General features: G+C 41.7%; 1 long non-coding RNA gene across 2 annotated transcripts in view; it reads left to right on the top strand.

Annotated features, from left to right (window-relative positions):
• Positions 1-590: 590 nt before the first annotated feature.
• LOC110210705 (uncharacterized) overlaps positions 591-15,291 on the top strand; it is a 44,478-nt gene continuing 29,777 nt past the window's right edge. Inside the window, exons 1-4 of one of the 2 annotated variants that reach the window (XR_013487759.1) lie at positions 591-766; positions 7,321-7,515; positions 7,678-7,788; positions 13,411-13,540. This is a non-coding gene — a long non-coding RNA (uncharacterized LOC110210705). The remainder of the gene's footprint in view (positions 767-7,320; positions 7,516-7,677; positions 7,789-13,410; positions 13,541-15,291) is intronic. The other variant, XR_002325154.2, reaches the window with a different exon arrangement.

Raw genomic sequence — 15,291 nt, 5'->3', positions numbered from 1 at the left:
GCAGGCCTGTGTTTAAATTTAGAATAAAATAACATTAACACTGAAGGTCCTAGATTGCCTAAGAGAAAAGTAGTTCTGTAAAATGACCAGACAGCATTTGAAACAGGACCGACCCTCGGGTCCATCTGTCCATACGTTACAGAAACAAAGATAACCGTCACAGGCCACCGAGGAAAAGAAAACAAGGCACACTACCCACCCGGGAGGGGGCGGTAACGGCCGAGAGGGGAAACCTTGACCAGCGAGACGGGAAACCTCGACCAGCGAGACGGGAAGGCCAGCTCACGGCCTCGAGGCGCGCACTCGGAGGCTGGCGCGGGGCCCTTTACGTCATCGTTGCCCAATAGCCCAAGGGCAGGGGGCGGGCGTTGCGATAGCCTTACTCCAGTCACGCGCGCACCTTCCGCCAGCGGCCGCGAAGAGGCGGCGACGGGCCCTCGCACCACCCGCTGGGAAGCGTAGCCCCGCTCGGAGTCGGCGCAGCGTGGGCGTCCCTGCGCCCTTGGGCTCCTCCGCGTCCCAGGAAGGAGGCGGCGGGAGGCGGGTTCGAGGGAGAGCGCAGTGGGCCGTGGTTCGTTTACTCAGGCGGCATGGCAGCTCTGGGCTCCGTCAAGTTCTTGCTGGCCGCGTCCAGGCGCTGCCTCCTCCTCGCCGGCTCCCGAGGGGGAGCCGGGCGGACGGGCCGGTCCGGGGAGCAGCCGCAGGGGAGCGCCGCCTGCCCGCGGGCTAGCCGGAGCTTCACCTTGTCGGCGCCGAGCCGGCGCAGGTAAGCGGCCGCCGGCGCAGCCCCGGGCCGGGAGGGGGGCCGGGCCGGCTCCGCTTCTGTGCGGCCCCAGCGCTTAGGGCTCGGGGCTGGTCTCGGGAGGCTCCCCCCTCCCCCCTCCGCCTTCCTGGCCGGGTCCGCGCGGGGGTGGGGGGTGGGGAAGGAGCGCCCAAGGCTCGGGTGCTGTGACCTGTGCCCTTTGACCAGCCGGCCCCCGAGAACTGCGGGGACCCAGCTGTCTGAGCCCCCGCAGACAGACGTCGGGCAGGTTCCCTTCCTTCTCGGGGAGCTGAGGTATGGCCGGGGATTTTTTTTACCGTTGGCCCTTCCAAGTGGTCACTCTTGGCCCCCGGTGTCCCTGGCACTCACTCATTTATTTATTTATTTAAACTTCTAACCTGAATTGTTCTTCACTCATTTTAACTTCAGGGCTAAGCAGAATCGCTTGCATCTCGCTTACAGATGGCAGCCCCTCAAATACTTGCAGACAGCTGTGGTGCTCTCCCCCTAACCCAGGGTATTTTCTGCAGGCTAAAAGCCTGCTGCTCCTTCCACTGATCCTTGTATGGCATGGTGTCTAGGACCTTTTCCATTCTAGTCAATTTTCTCTGCACACTCTCCAAATTTTCATTGATTTTAGAGCTGGAAGGTACCTTAAAAGTCACTGAGTTCTCCTTTCCTGAAGCTAGAGAAGTTAAATGAGTTATCCCCAGGGTCATGTAGTAGTAAGTGGTAGGACCATGATTAGAACTTAGCTTCTAGGACTCTGAAGCCAGTTTTTCTCACTGCCCTAAACTAACTACTTGCTAGTAAGATGGTGCAGTGGAGATGGTATTGAAAGTATAGTCAAGAAGACCTGAATTCAGATCCTTCCTCAGACACTTCCTAGCTGTGTCACCCTGGACACTGAAGAGGTCTAGGACTTTTGGGGTGCTGGGACCCCAAGATCGCGGTACCGGGCCCTGCTGAATGAATTCAACTCAAATCTTCTTCAGCCAGAGGAAAAGTTTATTAGTGATAAATCACAGAGGCCAGGTGATGCCCATAAGGACAGGCGGGCATGAGAAAGGCTCAGCCTTTGGGGCAGGGGAGATTCTCGGCTGGGTGACGCCCATTAAAACGAGCAGGCATGAGAGGTTCTGAGCCTTGTGGGCCTGAGATTCTCAGCATCTGAATGAGGGCCAAGGTGGATCTTAAATACTAAAGTAACTTTGGGTGGCCAGAGAAGGGGGTTGGGAAAAGGGTCTAGGTAAGAATTCTAATTGGGGAGGTCAGAGAGATTGAATAGACATGGAGGGAACAGGAAGGCAGAAGTTTGAAAGGCATCTGTACAAAATCAAGGTGGGGTTAGGACTTTCAAAAGGAAATAAAGGAAGGCCTTTCTGGGGCCTGTAGACCAAAGGGAGCCTAAGGCTTTCAAAGGGAGGTGAGGGGAGTCGATTAGGAAATTTGAAGGCATAAGGGTTTTCCGGGTCCTGTAGACCAACAGGAGCCAGATTCTATTCAGGGCAAGGGTTGAAGGTGCATCTGAATAAGATCCAAAAGTAAGCTAGGGCTTTCAAGGGAGATAAGAGCTGGGGTCTGTAGACAAGTGGGAGCCAGATTCCCTTTGGGACAAAGGCAAAAATCTTGTGTTGGGCCCTGCCCCCATCAGACACCACTTTCATCACTCAGCCTCATTCCCTCATTTGTAAAGTAAGGGTTAATAAATAGCGCTTCACAGGGTTCTTGTGAGGAGCAAATGATTAAAGTACTTATATGAATGCTAGATGTCTCTAAAGTGTGGTACATAGAACTGCACATTCTGCTGAGAAATAGTCTGACTAGGGTAGAGGACAAACTGTCACTTCCCTTACTCTGTATGCCATATTCTTGATGCTATCTAAGATTTATTCATCTTTTTGGTTTTTTGTTTGTTTTTTTGGTATGTGTACTAGGGAGGAGTTAGGTTTGGTTTTTTTTAAACCTGTCATATTGTGCTGTTGATTTGCCCTGTGCTGGTAACCCCCAGATTCTTTTTTTTTTTTTCAGATCTTTTTCACCCTTTCCTTCGCTCACTATCAGCACTTTATACATTTGTGCCTTGCTATATGTAAAAGTTTCTAACATGCTATAAAAAAGTAAAAAAAAAAATAAATGTTGTAGGGAAGTTCAGTCTTAAAATAACAATGCAGTGAATAATTTTGTAATGTAATCACATTTGTGAACAGTCATCCCCTAACATTTCTCTGAGGTAAAGCCTATGTGTTTGAGAGTAGGTCAGTAGTAATGGCAGAAGTAGTGGCATATGTTAATGTATTAAGCATCATTGATTCCTTCATTTTCATCCACAGATCCATCACTTCCTTTCACAGATCTAGTCTGTTAATGGAGTTGACTGAGGACAGGGAAGTTAAGTAACACTTGGAGATGCTCTTCACACAGCTGGTGTCAGAGGCAAGATTTGAAGCCAGCTGTTCCTGTTTTTAAGTGCAGCACTCTGTATCATCACACTATGTGCCTCTCCCAGCTTATTCTCATGTTTATATAGCACATGCTAGATTAAATTGCAGTTTTCTCCCAGCACCTCTCTCTCTGAGTTAGGTAGCACAGATATTATCATCCTCATTTTGTAGCTGATGAAACCTAAGGCCCAGAAGAAGGTTGATTGGTGACTGTAGTGTTCGTTCACAAGGAATCGCATGGTCTTAGGTGATGTTTTCATCAGGCCCTAGCTGGCAAGTAACCAAAATACTCATCAGGTAATCAAGGCACTCATTTCCTTGGATAGTGCTGGAGACACACAGCAGAATTCTTCCTGACTCTGCTGTAGACTCCCTATGGACCATCAGTGTTCTAACAGAATTCCTTGAGATTTAGTTAATTAGACCACTACTTATTTTACATTAATTAGGTGAAATTTGGGATCTATCCTAGTCCTCAAAACATAAAAATTTGGGTCTGATCTGATCCAAAGACATCTAGTTCTACGCCCTCTGCACCTCTGCACTGCAGAAATCTCCTCTGCATCAGTAACAGATTAAATCTGTCATCTACTTGAACACTTCCAGTGATTGGGAACTCACTTTGTTTCACCTCACTCTCTTTCACGTACTCTTCATTACAGCCAAACTAAACTATTAGCTGTCAGCCTCTAGTTTCAAGGCTCAGCCCAGGTGCCACCTTGTGTGTAAAACCTTCCCTGTCAATCCTCTCCCTTGCCACCTCCAAAGTTCCTGATGATTTTCTCCCTCCTGAAATTAATTTTATTTTATCTGATATTTTTTTTTAGCAGAACATAATCTTCTTTGTCTCAAGGACTTTTTTCTTTTTCTTTGTATTCCTAGTTGGGTGTTGAATTGGATTACTTTGGAAACATATTTCCTGACTATTGAATACTCCTGCAGATGGCTCATTTCATTACTTTTATGTTGGTGCTTAGTTTCACTTTCAGAGAATTGAACTCTCTGATCTTATTCCCACATTGTGGGGATGTATAGACTGTTTGGAATGCAGAGATGGATCTCTGTGCACTGGTTGTATGCAGTGGAACTGAGAGCCAAGGATGTAGGAAAAAATCTGCAACTAGCGTTTTCTTAATTGTTCAAAGCCACCTGAGAAATTGATTAACAACAGCTACAGATTGCATCCTAACCTTCCCCTGGCAGCTTTATCAGTATGAATGCTGTTTGCTCTACAGAGTGGGTGATATAGTGGATAAGGTCCACAACCTGCAGTGATTTGAAGTGATGGATTGAATGGTTCATAAAAGCTGAGTATTTTGGAGGATCAGGTTTATTTCCCAGTGCATAGAATCTGATCCTAATTGGAAGCAAAGAGCTTGCTGTTCTTAAATTTGTGGGATAAAGTCTCCCTATTGTTGACATGCCTCATTTCTTTCTTCCCCCCTCTTGGTCTCTGCATCGCAAAGTATTGGAAAGATTAGGTATGTAAAATTGAGGCTCTCTGCACTTTTGCCTTTCTTGTCTTTCCTCATCCTTTGAACCATCATTTTCTTGTCTCCAGTGAAATCTAACTGTAATGGTCATTGTCCAGTTTTTCCTTTCCAAAGTTCTTTTTTTGTTTTGTTTTGTTTTTTGTTTTGTTTTTTAGGCAGTTGGGGTTAAGACCTTTCCAAAGTTATAGTGCTCATTTTCATTCTCTGTGCCTGGAATGCCTGTTCCTTCCCCAACTGTCAAACTGTCTCTATTTCTTTAAAATAACGCTTTCCTGGCTAAGTAGAAGTGTCTTTAGAATGTAAAACACTGTAGTGTATGAACCATGTCAGTTGGCATTTGTTTATTTAATGACCCCTCTGCTACAGTACTGTAGTGCAATTGTAACCTCTCATCCAATACGATTTGTCTACTCCATTGTTATGATGTAGAAAAAGAAGGTATCAGGCAAAATATGTTGCCCTTTGGATTTTCTAAAAATTCAATCCATGAAGACATACTTTGTGTGCTTATTAAATTTGTGGATGCCACAAAGCTAGATGTCAGGTAGATCCTAAAAAGTCTGAGGCTAGATCCTAAAAGGTTAGAATGATGGACTGAATCTAATAAGACAACAGTTAGATGGCACATGTATACAATTTGTGGGAGCTGCTTTGGGTCTTTAAAAGAACTTTGCAGTTTTCTACATTGCCTCTCTTCTGTTGAATTCTGGGCCCAACTCATTGTCCATTTGTACCAAAATGTACATATTAATGCCCAAGCTTTATAGGTTATCAGTTCAACAGCATGTCATCATCTGGGCAGTAGAAATTTTTCATCCACTTAATCTGTTCTATGTGTATGTTTAGCCTCTGTTCTTGTGAGTGGTGAATGGATCTCTTTTCGAAGGCTCTGCAATGTTCTAGGGCTTGATTCAGGTTAAGTACAGTGTCTACCAACAGGAGTATCTAGAAAATCTTACCATCTGCTGGCAATCCCTCTTTAAATTGGAGTCTACTCTGCATCTCCTCCATCATAGAAGGAAGCATATGCATGTACCTATTTGTGCCTTGCTTAATATTTATAGTCAGAAGGTTGTTGAACTAGGGTTATTTCTGTTATGTCTTTCAAAAAGTCTTGAATGCTTTTGTTGTCTGGGTGTTATTGTCCTCTTTTTGGACTAGCCTTTAAGTCAGAGATTCTTAATCTTTTCTGTATCATGGCTGTCTGGTGAAACCTATAGATCTTTTTCAGAATAATGTTTTTAAATGCATAAAATTAAATACAAAGGATTATTATAAAGTAAATCACTTATTGAAATAAAGATCATTTTTCCCCCATCCAAGTTAATGGATCCCTTGGAATCTATCCAGAGATTCTATTAATCTCTTTGGACCTTCTTATTATTTTACTCCACTGTATCAAGTGCTTTTTCATAGTCAACTAACAAAAAAACACAGTGGGATCTTGTGTTCTCTACATCTTTAGTCCACTGTGAAATGGAATGTGTGGTCCATTATAAAACATTTTTTGTGAAAGCTGGTACCTGGTCTACAGTACCCTCATCAAAGATACTTGTCCCAGAAACATAGGCCCATAATTTTAATACCAGTATATTACCAGTGTTGCTTACCAGTTTCGCTTAGTCCAGAGGGCAGAACTAGGAAGCAGTGGGTTAGAAGTGTCTGAGAGTCAAGTTTAGGATGTTTAAGTTAAAAACAGCTTCCTAATAATTAGTCGTGCAAAAGTGGAATTTGTTGCCTTAGAAAGAATTCTTCAAGTGAAGTCTGGGTGACCACTTTGCAGCAGTGTTGCATGGCAGTTCCTTTTCAGTGTTGGCTGGATTATAGACCATTCCCAATTCTTGAGTTCCTATGCTTCCATAAAATCTCTCTTTGTAAAATAGATTAGTGCACTTACCAGATGAATAATTACAAGGCCAGTGACCCTGATGTTTCCTATTCCATTTGAGTATCTGCCCTCATTTCTTTTAAGGGTCCTTCCCTTATCTTCTCCTCCCACCCTGCTCCTTCTCCAGTCCCCTCACGCTCCTATTTCCTTATCAATTTAGAAGTATACTTGTATAGATGTATATGTAATTCCCTCTTTAAGCCAGTTAAGCTGTAAGATTGCTGCACTGTCAGCTCTCCACCCTCTGGCTTCCATTGGCACACTTCTTCCATTGATTCCTCATTTGTATAATTTATCCATGGTTGAGTTGTTTCTCCTTTCCTTATCCGTTGTTATTATTATCATCATTTTAAGTGGCTTGCTATTCTTATTCTTATTCTTATTATTATTATTATTATTATTGTTCTTATAGCCAGGGATATTTGAAGTCTGATGCCTCAGGCTTCAGGTTTTCTCTGCTGTTGTTTTCTAAGCTGTGTCTGAGAGCTGGACCTGGAGGGAGGACTCCTCTCCACCCCACCCTCTAGTCTTGAGTAGGCCCCCACCCACACAGTCACTGCCTATGCTCTTGCCCCCATGTACTGGAACTTCAGTACTGGAAAGTTCAGCTCACTCCGCTCCCTTGGAACCAAAACAGAAACCAGAGCTTGCGCTCACCTTTTAGTGCCCACAGGTGCAGGGTCCCTGCTATCTCGACTCACTGGGCTTGTGCTCCCTTCTCCTCTCCCACAGCCACAGCCTGGGACTGCATCTGGTGAACACATCTGTGCCTGGTATCCAGTGATGGCAGAGGGTCCTTTAATCTTCCCTTGCTTTGTTGTCTGACTCCCCCCCCCCCCCCACACTGTCTATGAAGTGAAAGTTTCTACAGTGGAGCCTGCTACCTGTCCCTAGGACTTGTTGATTGATTCAGCTGTCTACCTGGAGGTATTTGCACTTCAGTTGGGCCAGGCCTCTCTCCCTGGAGGTTGGGTTTTCCTAAGTCCATCTAAATTGTCTTAGAAGGATCACTGCTTTCCCACTACTTGTAATTATTTCTGCCTGCAGCCCAAAATTCCCTTTGAGGCAATATTTTTGTTGTGTTTATAGGAGAATTTTGGAGAGCCCTGTGTTTGCTGTCTTACTCTGCCATCTTCCCAGAATCCCATGAAAGGACTGATTCTTATGCAGTGTTGTATGCCAGGAACTATGTCTACAAAGGTAAAGAATAATATCCCTGTCTTCAAAGAATTTACAGTCTTGTAATGGGAATTAAAGAAGTACATGGATAACTTTAAAATGAATTTGAATTTATGTGTATTAGAGGTCAAATAGAGGGTGGGAAAATTGCAGATCTAGAAGCATGACTTCTAGACAGGGAGTTCAATGACATCATCATGGAGAAGGTAGAACCTGAGTTGGATCTTTCTTCCCAGTTATGTGTGACAGTATTTAAGTATTTTAAAAACTTTGAATGAAGTCTAGGATGCATAAGCTAGGGTTTTTAATCATTGACTCTGAATTTTACAGACATACTCAGGTACACTAATTACATAAGCACTGTCTGACTTTCCAGTTTCTGAATGAAATTAGAACAGTCATAAATGTAGAAAACGGATCATAGTTTATCCTTAGATTTCCTAGATGAAGAAACAGAGGCCCAGAGAAGTTCAATGACTTGCTGTAGTCACATAGTAATAATAAATTGCAGAGCAAAGACAGTTCCCAATCCTGATCCCTAGCTCTTGACCTCATGTGAAATATAACTTTTCAAAGAGATGGTCACTTTACTTTGCTAAAAAGTAAAATAATTTGAGAGGCAATGTGGTGCTCTGGAAAGAGTACTAGATTGAGTATCTTAGGAGCTGAGTTTGAATCTTGTGTGGGCCTCTGTGACCTTAGCTAAGTCATTTGACCTCTCCAGGCCTCAGGTCCCTCATCTGAAAATGAAGGAATTAGACTAGCTCAGTGGTTGTAGCTGTTTAGTCGTTTCAGTGGAGTCCAACTCTTCATGACCCCGTTTGCTGTTCTTGTGGCAAACAAAGATATTAAAGTAGTTTGCCATTTCCTTCTCCACTTTATTTTCACAGATGAGGAAAGTGAGACACACAGGCTTAAGTGTCTTGTCCAGGGTCACATAACTAGTAAGTGTCTAAGGCCAATTTGAACTCAGGAAGACTCATCTTCCTGACTCCAAGCCTGGCACTCCACCCACTGCATCACCCAGCTGTATCCAATTCAAATAGAAATAGGAGACCCTGGCCTAAACTATTCACGTTGGTCCCTGTGGGCCACATATTGACATAGAAAACTTTACATGTTTATATATTTCTTTCTTTCTTAATTAATACATCAACACATTAAAATCATGTAGGAACTATGTTTTAATTTGATTTGGGCTACACTCAAGAGTGTTATGGACCACAGTAGCCTGCAGTCCATGTGTTTGATACCTCTGGGCTTGTTTATCTCTGATGGTCTTTTCAGCTCTAAAACTATGATTTTATTCGTTCTTCAAGGAAATTTAGAGTTTGGCTAAAAAACCCCCACCATTTTGGATTTTGCCCTAAATTATTTGGTTTAAAATTATTTTATGTGCATAACCCATTCTTATTTGGTTGGAATTATGGTGGTTGTAAATATTCAAGCAAAATGATTCCTTAAAATGATTACTTAAAAGCGTAAATATTGGAGTTTTGCTACATTCATTTGTGAAAAACTTTTTTTCCTCCAAACTCAATATGTGTCAATGACACGTTGTTCTGCTTTTGAAAAATTTTATTTCTAGATTGGAAAACAAAAGAGGGACAGTGATTAAAACAGTTTTTCGATGCCTTTTTTACCTTTAGGTTGGTGGAAGAGCTGTTAATATTTTCGGTGGTCTCCTAGTTGGAATCAGAGTGAAGTTTATCCCCATGCCAGTTTGTCTCCATATTGATTTTCTAACCTTCACTGAAGTGATTTTCCTTAAGTGTAGATTTGACCATGTCTCCAGCTTAATACATTAAAATGGCATCCTCTTGTTTCAAGGCTAAACTAGAAATACTTTTGTTAAGGTTTTAAAACTCTTCACTACTTGGCCTCAAACTGTCTTTCAGCCTCATTAAATATTAGTCTCTGTTCCCATACTCCACAGTCCAACCCAATTGTCCTTTCCCCTGTTCTTCAAAAATGACGGGTGTGTCTCCTGTCTCCATACTTCTGCATAGTCCATCCCTGATGCTTGGAATGTACTCACCTCTTGTTTCATAGAATTCCTTTCTTCCACATTTCCTAACTTTTACATGAAGCCTTTCTGTGTCTCACAGCTGTTAAGTAGCTTCTTCCCAAACTACTTGAATTGAACTGCCTTATTCTGCATTTATTTTAGTATGTATTTATATTCCCCATTAGAATGTAATCACCTTACAAGTGGGGATTGTTTCATTCTTTGTATTTCTGTTCCCGTCATCCATAGTTTACAGCGCCTGGCCTGTAGTATGCGCTTGCTGGATTGTTTTCATCAGAATAGAAAAGCTCAGCTACCTAAATAGTGAAACGGGCACAACTAGTCTTGGGAAAAGTCAGATGTCAGATGTTGAAGAAGCAACCATTTCGATAAATTAGAAAATGTTCTCTCAGAGCTGACTGGGTTCTGGCACTAGGGGGCAGATGGACGTTTCTGAATCAGCCCAGCCTGCTCTCATGGAAGAGTTTTTTCTGTAAGGCGTTAAAGGATTCTTTACATAATCTATTTTGCCAGAAAATGCTTACGTTATGAATGTGAAAATGATCATTTGAATCTGCATTGATGTATAATTATGTTTTTTTTGTTCCTGTTAATATAATGTTTCTAACTGCATTAAGTTCTGTGTGACCTAGAAAATGCCTTAGAGATTGTCTACTCTGTAGAATGGAATGCATGCAGAATGAATGTCTTCTGTCAATCCGAAAATCTACCTTAGGCCCCTCCTGTGAGTATTTTCTTAAACCCTGGGGAAGAGAAAAAAGATGAGATGTCACTCCAGGACCTTGCAGTCCATCAGGGAAATAAGACACCAGATACAGCTTTTATAATTTCTGTGTAAGATGTATTGCATCAGAGGGTGATCCAGAGGTACATGGGCCAGCAAACAGAGAGATGGAGAGAATATTGAAATGTTTACTTTATGCCAGGTACTATGCTAAGTGTGGGGATGAAAAGGGTCCCTGCTTTCCAGGAGCTTACTTTGTAATGGTGGAAGGAACTTTACATGAAAAGGGAGGTGGGAGGGAGGCACCCTTTCTATAATTGCACCAAGCAGAATTAGCCAGTGGGGCTGGAACTTTTGATGATAGCTTGGTTCCTAGTTGGCCTCAGGGTAGAATCATCCTGGGGAGGCCAAGAGCTGGAGTAGGTTGGTGAGTGATCCAGCAGTGAAATTGTGTGTGTGTGTGTGTGTGTGTGTGTGTGTGTGTGTGTGTGTGTGTGTGTGTGTGTGTGTGTGTGTAAATGTTACTCTGTCAGATCATTTGGAGAATTCTCTTGATGGGGTGGGGAAATGAGGATCAAAGAAGGCTTCCTAGAGGAGGTAGCATTGGAGTTGGCTAGATTTGTGACCCTGGGCAAGTCACCTAATCTCTGTTTGCCTCAGTTTCCTCCTCTGTAAAATAAGGATAATAATAGCAACTCCCTCCCTCGGGTTGTTGTGAGGATCAGATGAGACGATAATTGTCAAGTGTGCAACACAGTGCCTGGTCCATAGTTTTTGTTGTTGTTTTTTTGTTTGTTTTTTATCATTGTTATTATTAAAGAGTTCAGAAACTAAACAGGGAGAGGAAGGATAATCAGGTATCTAGAACAACCTAAGCAGCACCATGAAGGAATGAGGACCCTGGGGATTCAGGGACCAGGAAGATCTGCTTTAAGACTACAGAGGGCATGGAAGAGAGTAATGTGAGAGAAGACTATAAAGCTAGTGGAGGGCCTTGAATGATAGACGTAAGAGTATGAACTGTTTCGGAGACTGTGTCCAGTGAAGATTCTGGAGCAGAGAAATGTGACCAGCAATATAGATAAGAAAGTTTATTCTAGTGGCGAGATATTGATGATAACCAATGAATGGCTAGCAATTACTTAGTGCTTTAAGGTTTGCAAAGTGCTTTGCATTGTTATCTCATTTGATCCTCAAAGCAACACTGTGCAGTGGGTGCTACCATTACTTTCATTTTACAGGTGAAACTTAGGCTGAAAGAGGTTAAGTGATTTGCCCAGGGTTGCATGTGTCTAGTAAGGATCTGAGCAGGATTTGAACTGAGGTCTTCCTGATTGCATTTCTTTTTTTTTTTTAAGCATTTTTATTTTCACTTCTACATTCTCTCCCTGCTTTACTCCCCCCCCCATATACAATTGAAAAGGTAAGCAATACAATACTCATTATATATGGGAAGTATTAAAGACTATAAAGAAAACTTAGCTGGGTTCCTGAAAGGAGTACGGGAAAGGGAAGAATCTAAAATATCTTCAGGGTTTCAAACCTGAATTAGTGGGAAAATGTCAGGATATTAACAGTAATGTAGACATTAAGGAGACATAGGAGATATAGTTGCTTTCAAGTATTTGAAAGACCATCAAATGGTTCCAGGAGTAGAACCATAACTAATGGTTAGGAGTTACCAGGAAATTTTTGGCTGAAGAACAGCATTCTAACATTCCCCTCTCACCTCGACTTCTACCTCCACTTGCCTTACTTCCTTTAAACCCAGCTCAATGCTACCTTCTTCACAAGTCCTCACTGTATTTGTGGGGGGGAGGGGGAGGCAGTTGGGGTTAAAGGACTTGCCCAGGGTCCCACAGCTAGTACGTGTCAAGTCTGTGGTCTGAGACCACATTTGAACTCAGGTCCACCTGACCCTGGGGCTGGTACTTCACCACCTAGCTGCTCCACAGAAGTCCTCTCTAGATTGACCTAGTTGTTACCTCTTGTTTAAAATTACTTTGTATTATTTTGTGTATACTTTGTATGTACCTATTGCATATGCCTTGTGTTAGTCCATTGAGTGTAAGCCCCTTGAGATCAAAGAGTACTTTTTGGCCTATCCTCAGCATCCAACACAGAACCTTGAATATGGCAGGTACTTTATGAATATTTATTGAATTAAATTGCATACGTGATTATGTATGTATCTATATAAGTAAGGAAAATATTTGAACCAGGAATCAGGTTGATTACCATGCTTGGAGAAAATTAGTCTGGCTGTAGTATGCAGGTTGCATTGGAGATAGGAGAGACTAGAGAAGGGGATCCAAGTTAAAAGGCTCTTGTAGTATATGACATTACTAAAACAAGGGTTTTTTTTGGCAGATTAAAAAAATCCAGTGTGCACATTTGATCATTCTCTGACCATGTAGAATAAGATGTTGATAAAGAAACTTTTTTTCATGTGTTCTTCCTACAAGTATTTTCCTTTTCTTCTTCCTAGTTCAGGTTAAGTATTGTAAAACTTGATTGTGCTGAGTTCTTTTGGAAAAAGTGAACTAATGTAAAAAAAATAGCATGTGTTTTCTTTTTATGTGTATATCTTGTGTCCTCTTTAAATTGGAAGCTCTGTGACACTTACCCTGTATTGAATTTTTTTCTGAATTCTCCACAACCCTTACACAGTGCCTTTTACATAGTAATAACTCAATAATGGTAGGAAAAAAATGACTGGGTATTTTTTTTTTCATTCCTCATTCTCATCCATAATTGAGAAAAGTGTCTTATCGTTTTAAAATTTGAAATCAGAAACCTTTCATGGGAAACCTTTAACTTTAGGGAAACATTGTATTTCTTTTAAGTACATAGGAGATCAGTCAATTCGATCTTTGTCCCTATTTGATAGGTGCCTGTGAAGGAACATTGGCTTGTTCTACCTGTCACCTTGTCTTTGAAGACCACATATTTGAAAAGTTAGAAGCAATTACTGATGAGGAGAATGACATACTTGATCTGGCCTACTGACTAACAGACAGGTAAGATTTTAGGACTGTTTATAGGTCTGAGCAGAAGTTAAGGGGTTACAAAATCATATATTTCCAAGGCTAGACACATGAAAATACGGTCTTTTTCACCTAACACATTATACTTACAGGTTAAATAGAATGGTGCTATACATTTGGCCTTTCTGTTGGCTAAATTAGAATCACAAATATTTGTAAACAGTCATCAGTTTTAGATTTCTCAGTATAGTAAAATTCTCATTAATTGAAATCATTGATTTGGAGTTTGTGACAATGTATTTTGACTGGGTTTATATGCATATATACATATGTATGTGCATCTGTGTGTAAACATATATATATATACATATATATACATATACACACATTGTGGTATATACTTTCTCTCTGCATATATACATATATCTATATGTAAGTGTTGAGTATAGAATGAACACAGTAATGGGCCAAATTTAAATTGAGAGAACACTGAAGACTTTAAGGACTTTGGCACAAACTAATAACTAGAAATAATTTTTATCTGTTCAGAAATCTGTCCCACATAACACCATCAGCACAGTTACTTTTCCTTGCAGTCAGATTGGAGGTGCAAAAGGTCTTCGGAGGCATATATTAATGAAGTTTTACATAATAAAGTTTTATTTAATGTTTAACCATATATGTTACCTTATTCCTAAATCAGCTGTTTTCAAAGAAAAATTAGGAATAGATGTGGGACAGAGAGTCAATGTAGATGAAGAACATCTTAATCCTTTCTTGTTAGGAAGTAAGAGAAGACCATTGGTTGACAGTGAGAAACATCTTTTTTTCTTTAGGATTTCAAACTCAAGTAATGCTCCTATGGTTGTTATATCCTCTGGCTCTTCAGGAGCCATAATCCCCACCAAATCTTTCTTCTACACGCAAAATATTTAGAGAATACTGAAGCCATGGTGCTAAGTTGTTTCTGAATATTTTCTAATCCCCAAAGTAATAAGTAATTCCCAATCATCTCTGCCTGGGCAAGACCCAGTTATCATGAGAGTGCTTGAGCAGGTCAGATAGCAGTGCCCAGGTGTCTGAAGGACACAGTGACAGGGAAGAATGCTGCTAACCTCTGAAGATGCAATCCCTCAGACTAAAGGTAGGTTAGTCAGTTGTTTTAGAGGGGGTGGTACACTCAGAATTCCCAAATGATTTTAGAATTGTACCAATTGTCAATTCCAGCAACAGTGTGTTAGTGTGTCCACCTGTTTGCAGCCTTTTGGATATTGATGATTTCTGTTAAAGACAGCATCTTCATTCCTGTTCAGTTACTTCTTGGTTCTGTCATCATTCCAGCTTAGGGAAGTGTTTTTGAATATTAGTTTGCCATTCATTGTATTAGTCTCTTGCTCCCAACTTTGTGTCATGTGCCATTGGGTAAGCTGGCTTAGGCTTTCCTCCACATCATTAGTACAGGCCAGCCAGGCCTAAGTAAGTGAGAAAATCCATTAGAGTAAGCACAGAGTGGAACAAAAGAGCCAGGGAAAATATCCCTCGGGAAAACCCAAATACAGGCTCTGGTTGATGTGATTGACTGGAAGGTGAACACAGGCAGAAGGCAGAGAGTACGAGCTGGATGTGCTTTAGGAAAAATAAGGGAACCTAGCAGGTAACACAATCGTACTGAGTGAAATGAAGTTTGTGGTAAACCAGAGGCCCAAAGAAACAGCTACAGAAGTTGGAAGAAAAGATCCAGTGGGAAAAATAACCGCCAACTATTTCCCTGTCTCTGCCACTCT

This window comes from Phascolarctos cinereus, unplaced genomic scaffold (genome assembly GCF_003287225.1).
Source record: "Phascolarctos cinereus isolate Bilbo 61053 unplaced genomic scaffold, phaCin_HiC Scaffold_726;HRSCAF=1367, whole genome shotgun sequence".
NCBI classification, from domain to species: Eukaryota; Metazoa; Chordata; class Mammalia; order Diprotodontia; family Phascolarctidae; genus Phascolarctos; species Phascolarctos cinereus.
The sequence above is the reverse complement of the archived record's forward strand: the minus strand, read 5'-3'. Positions and strand labels throughout refer to the sequence as shown.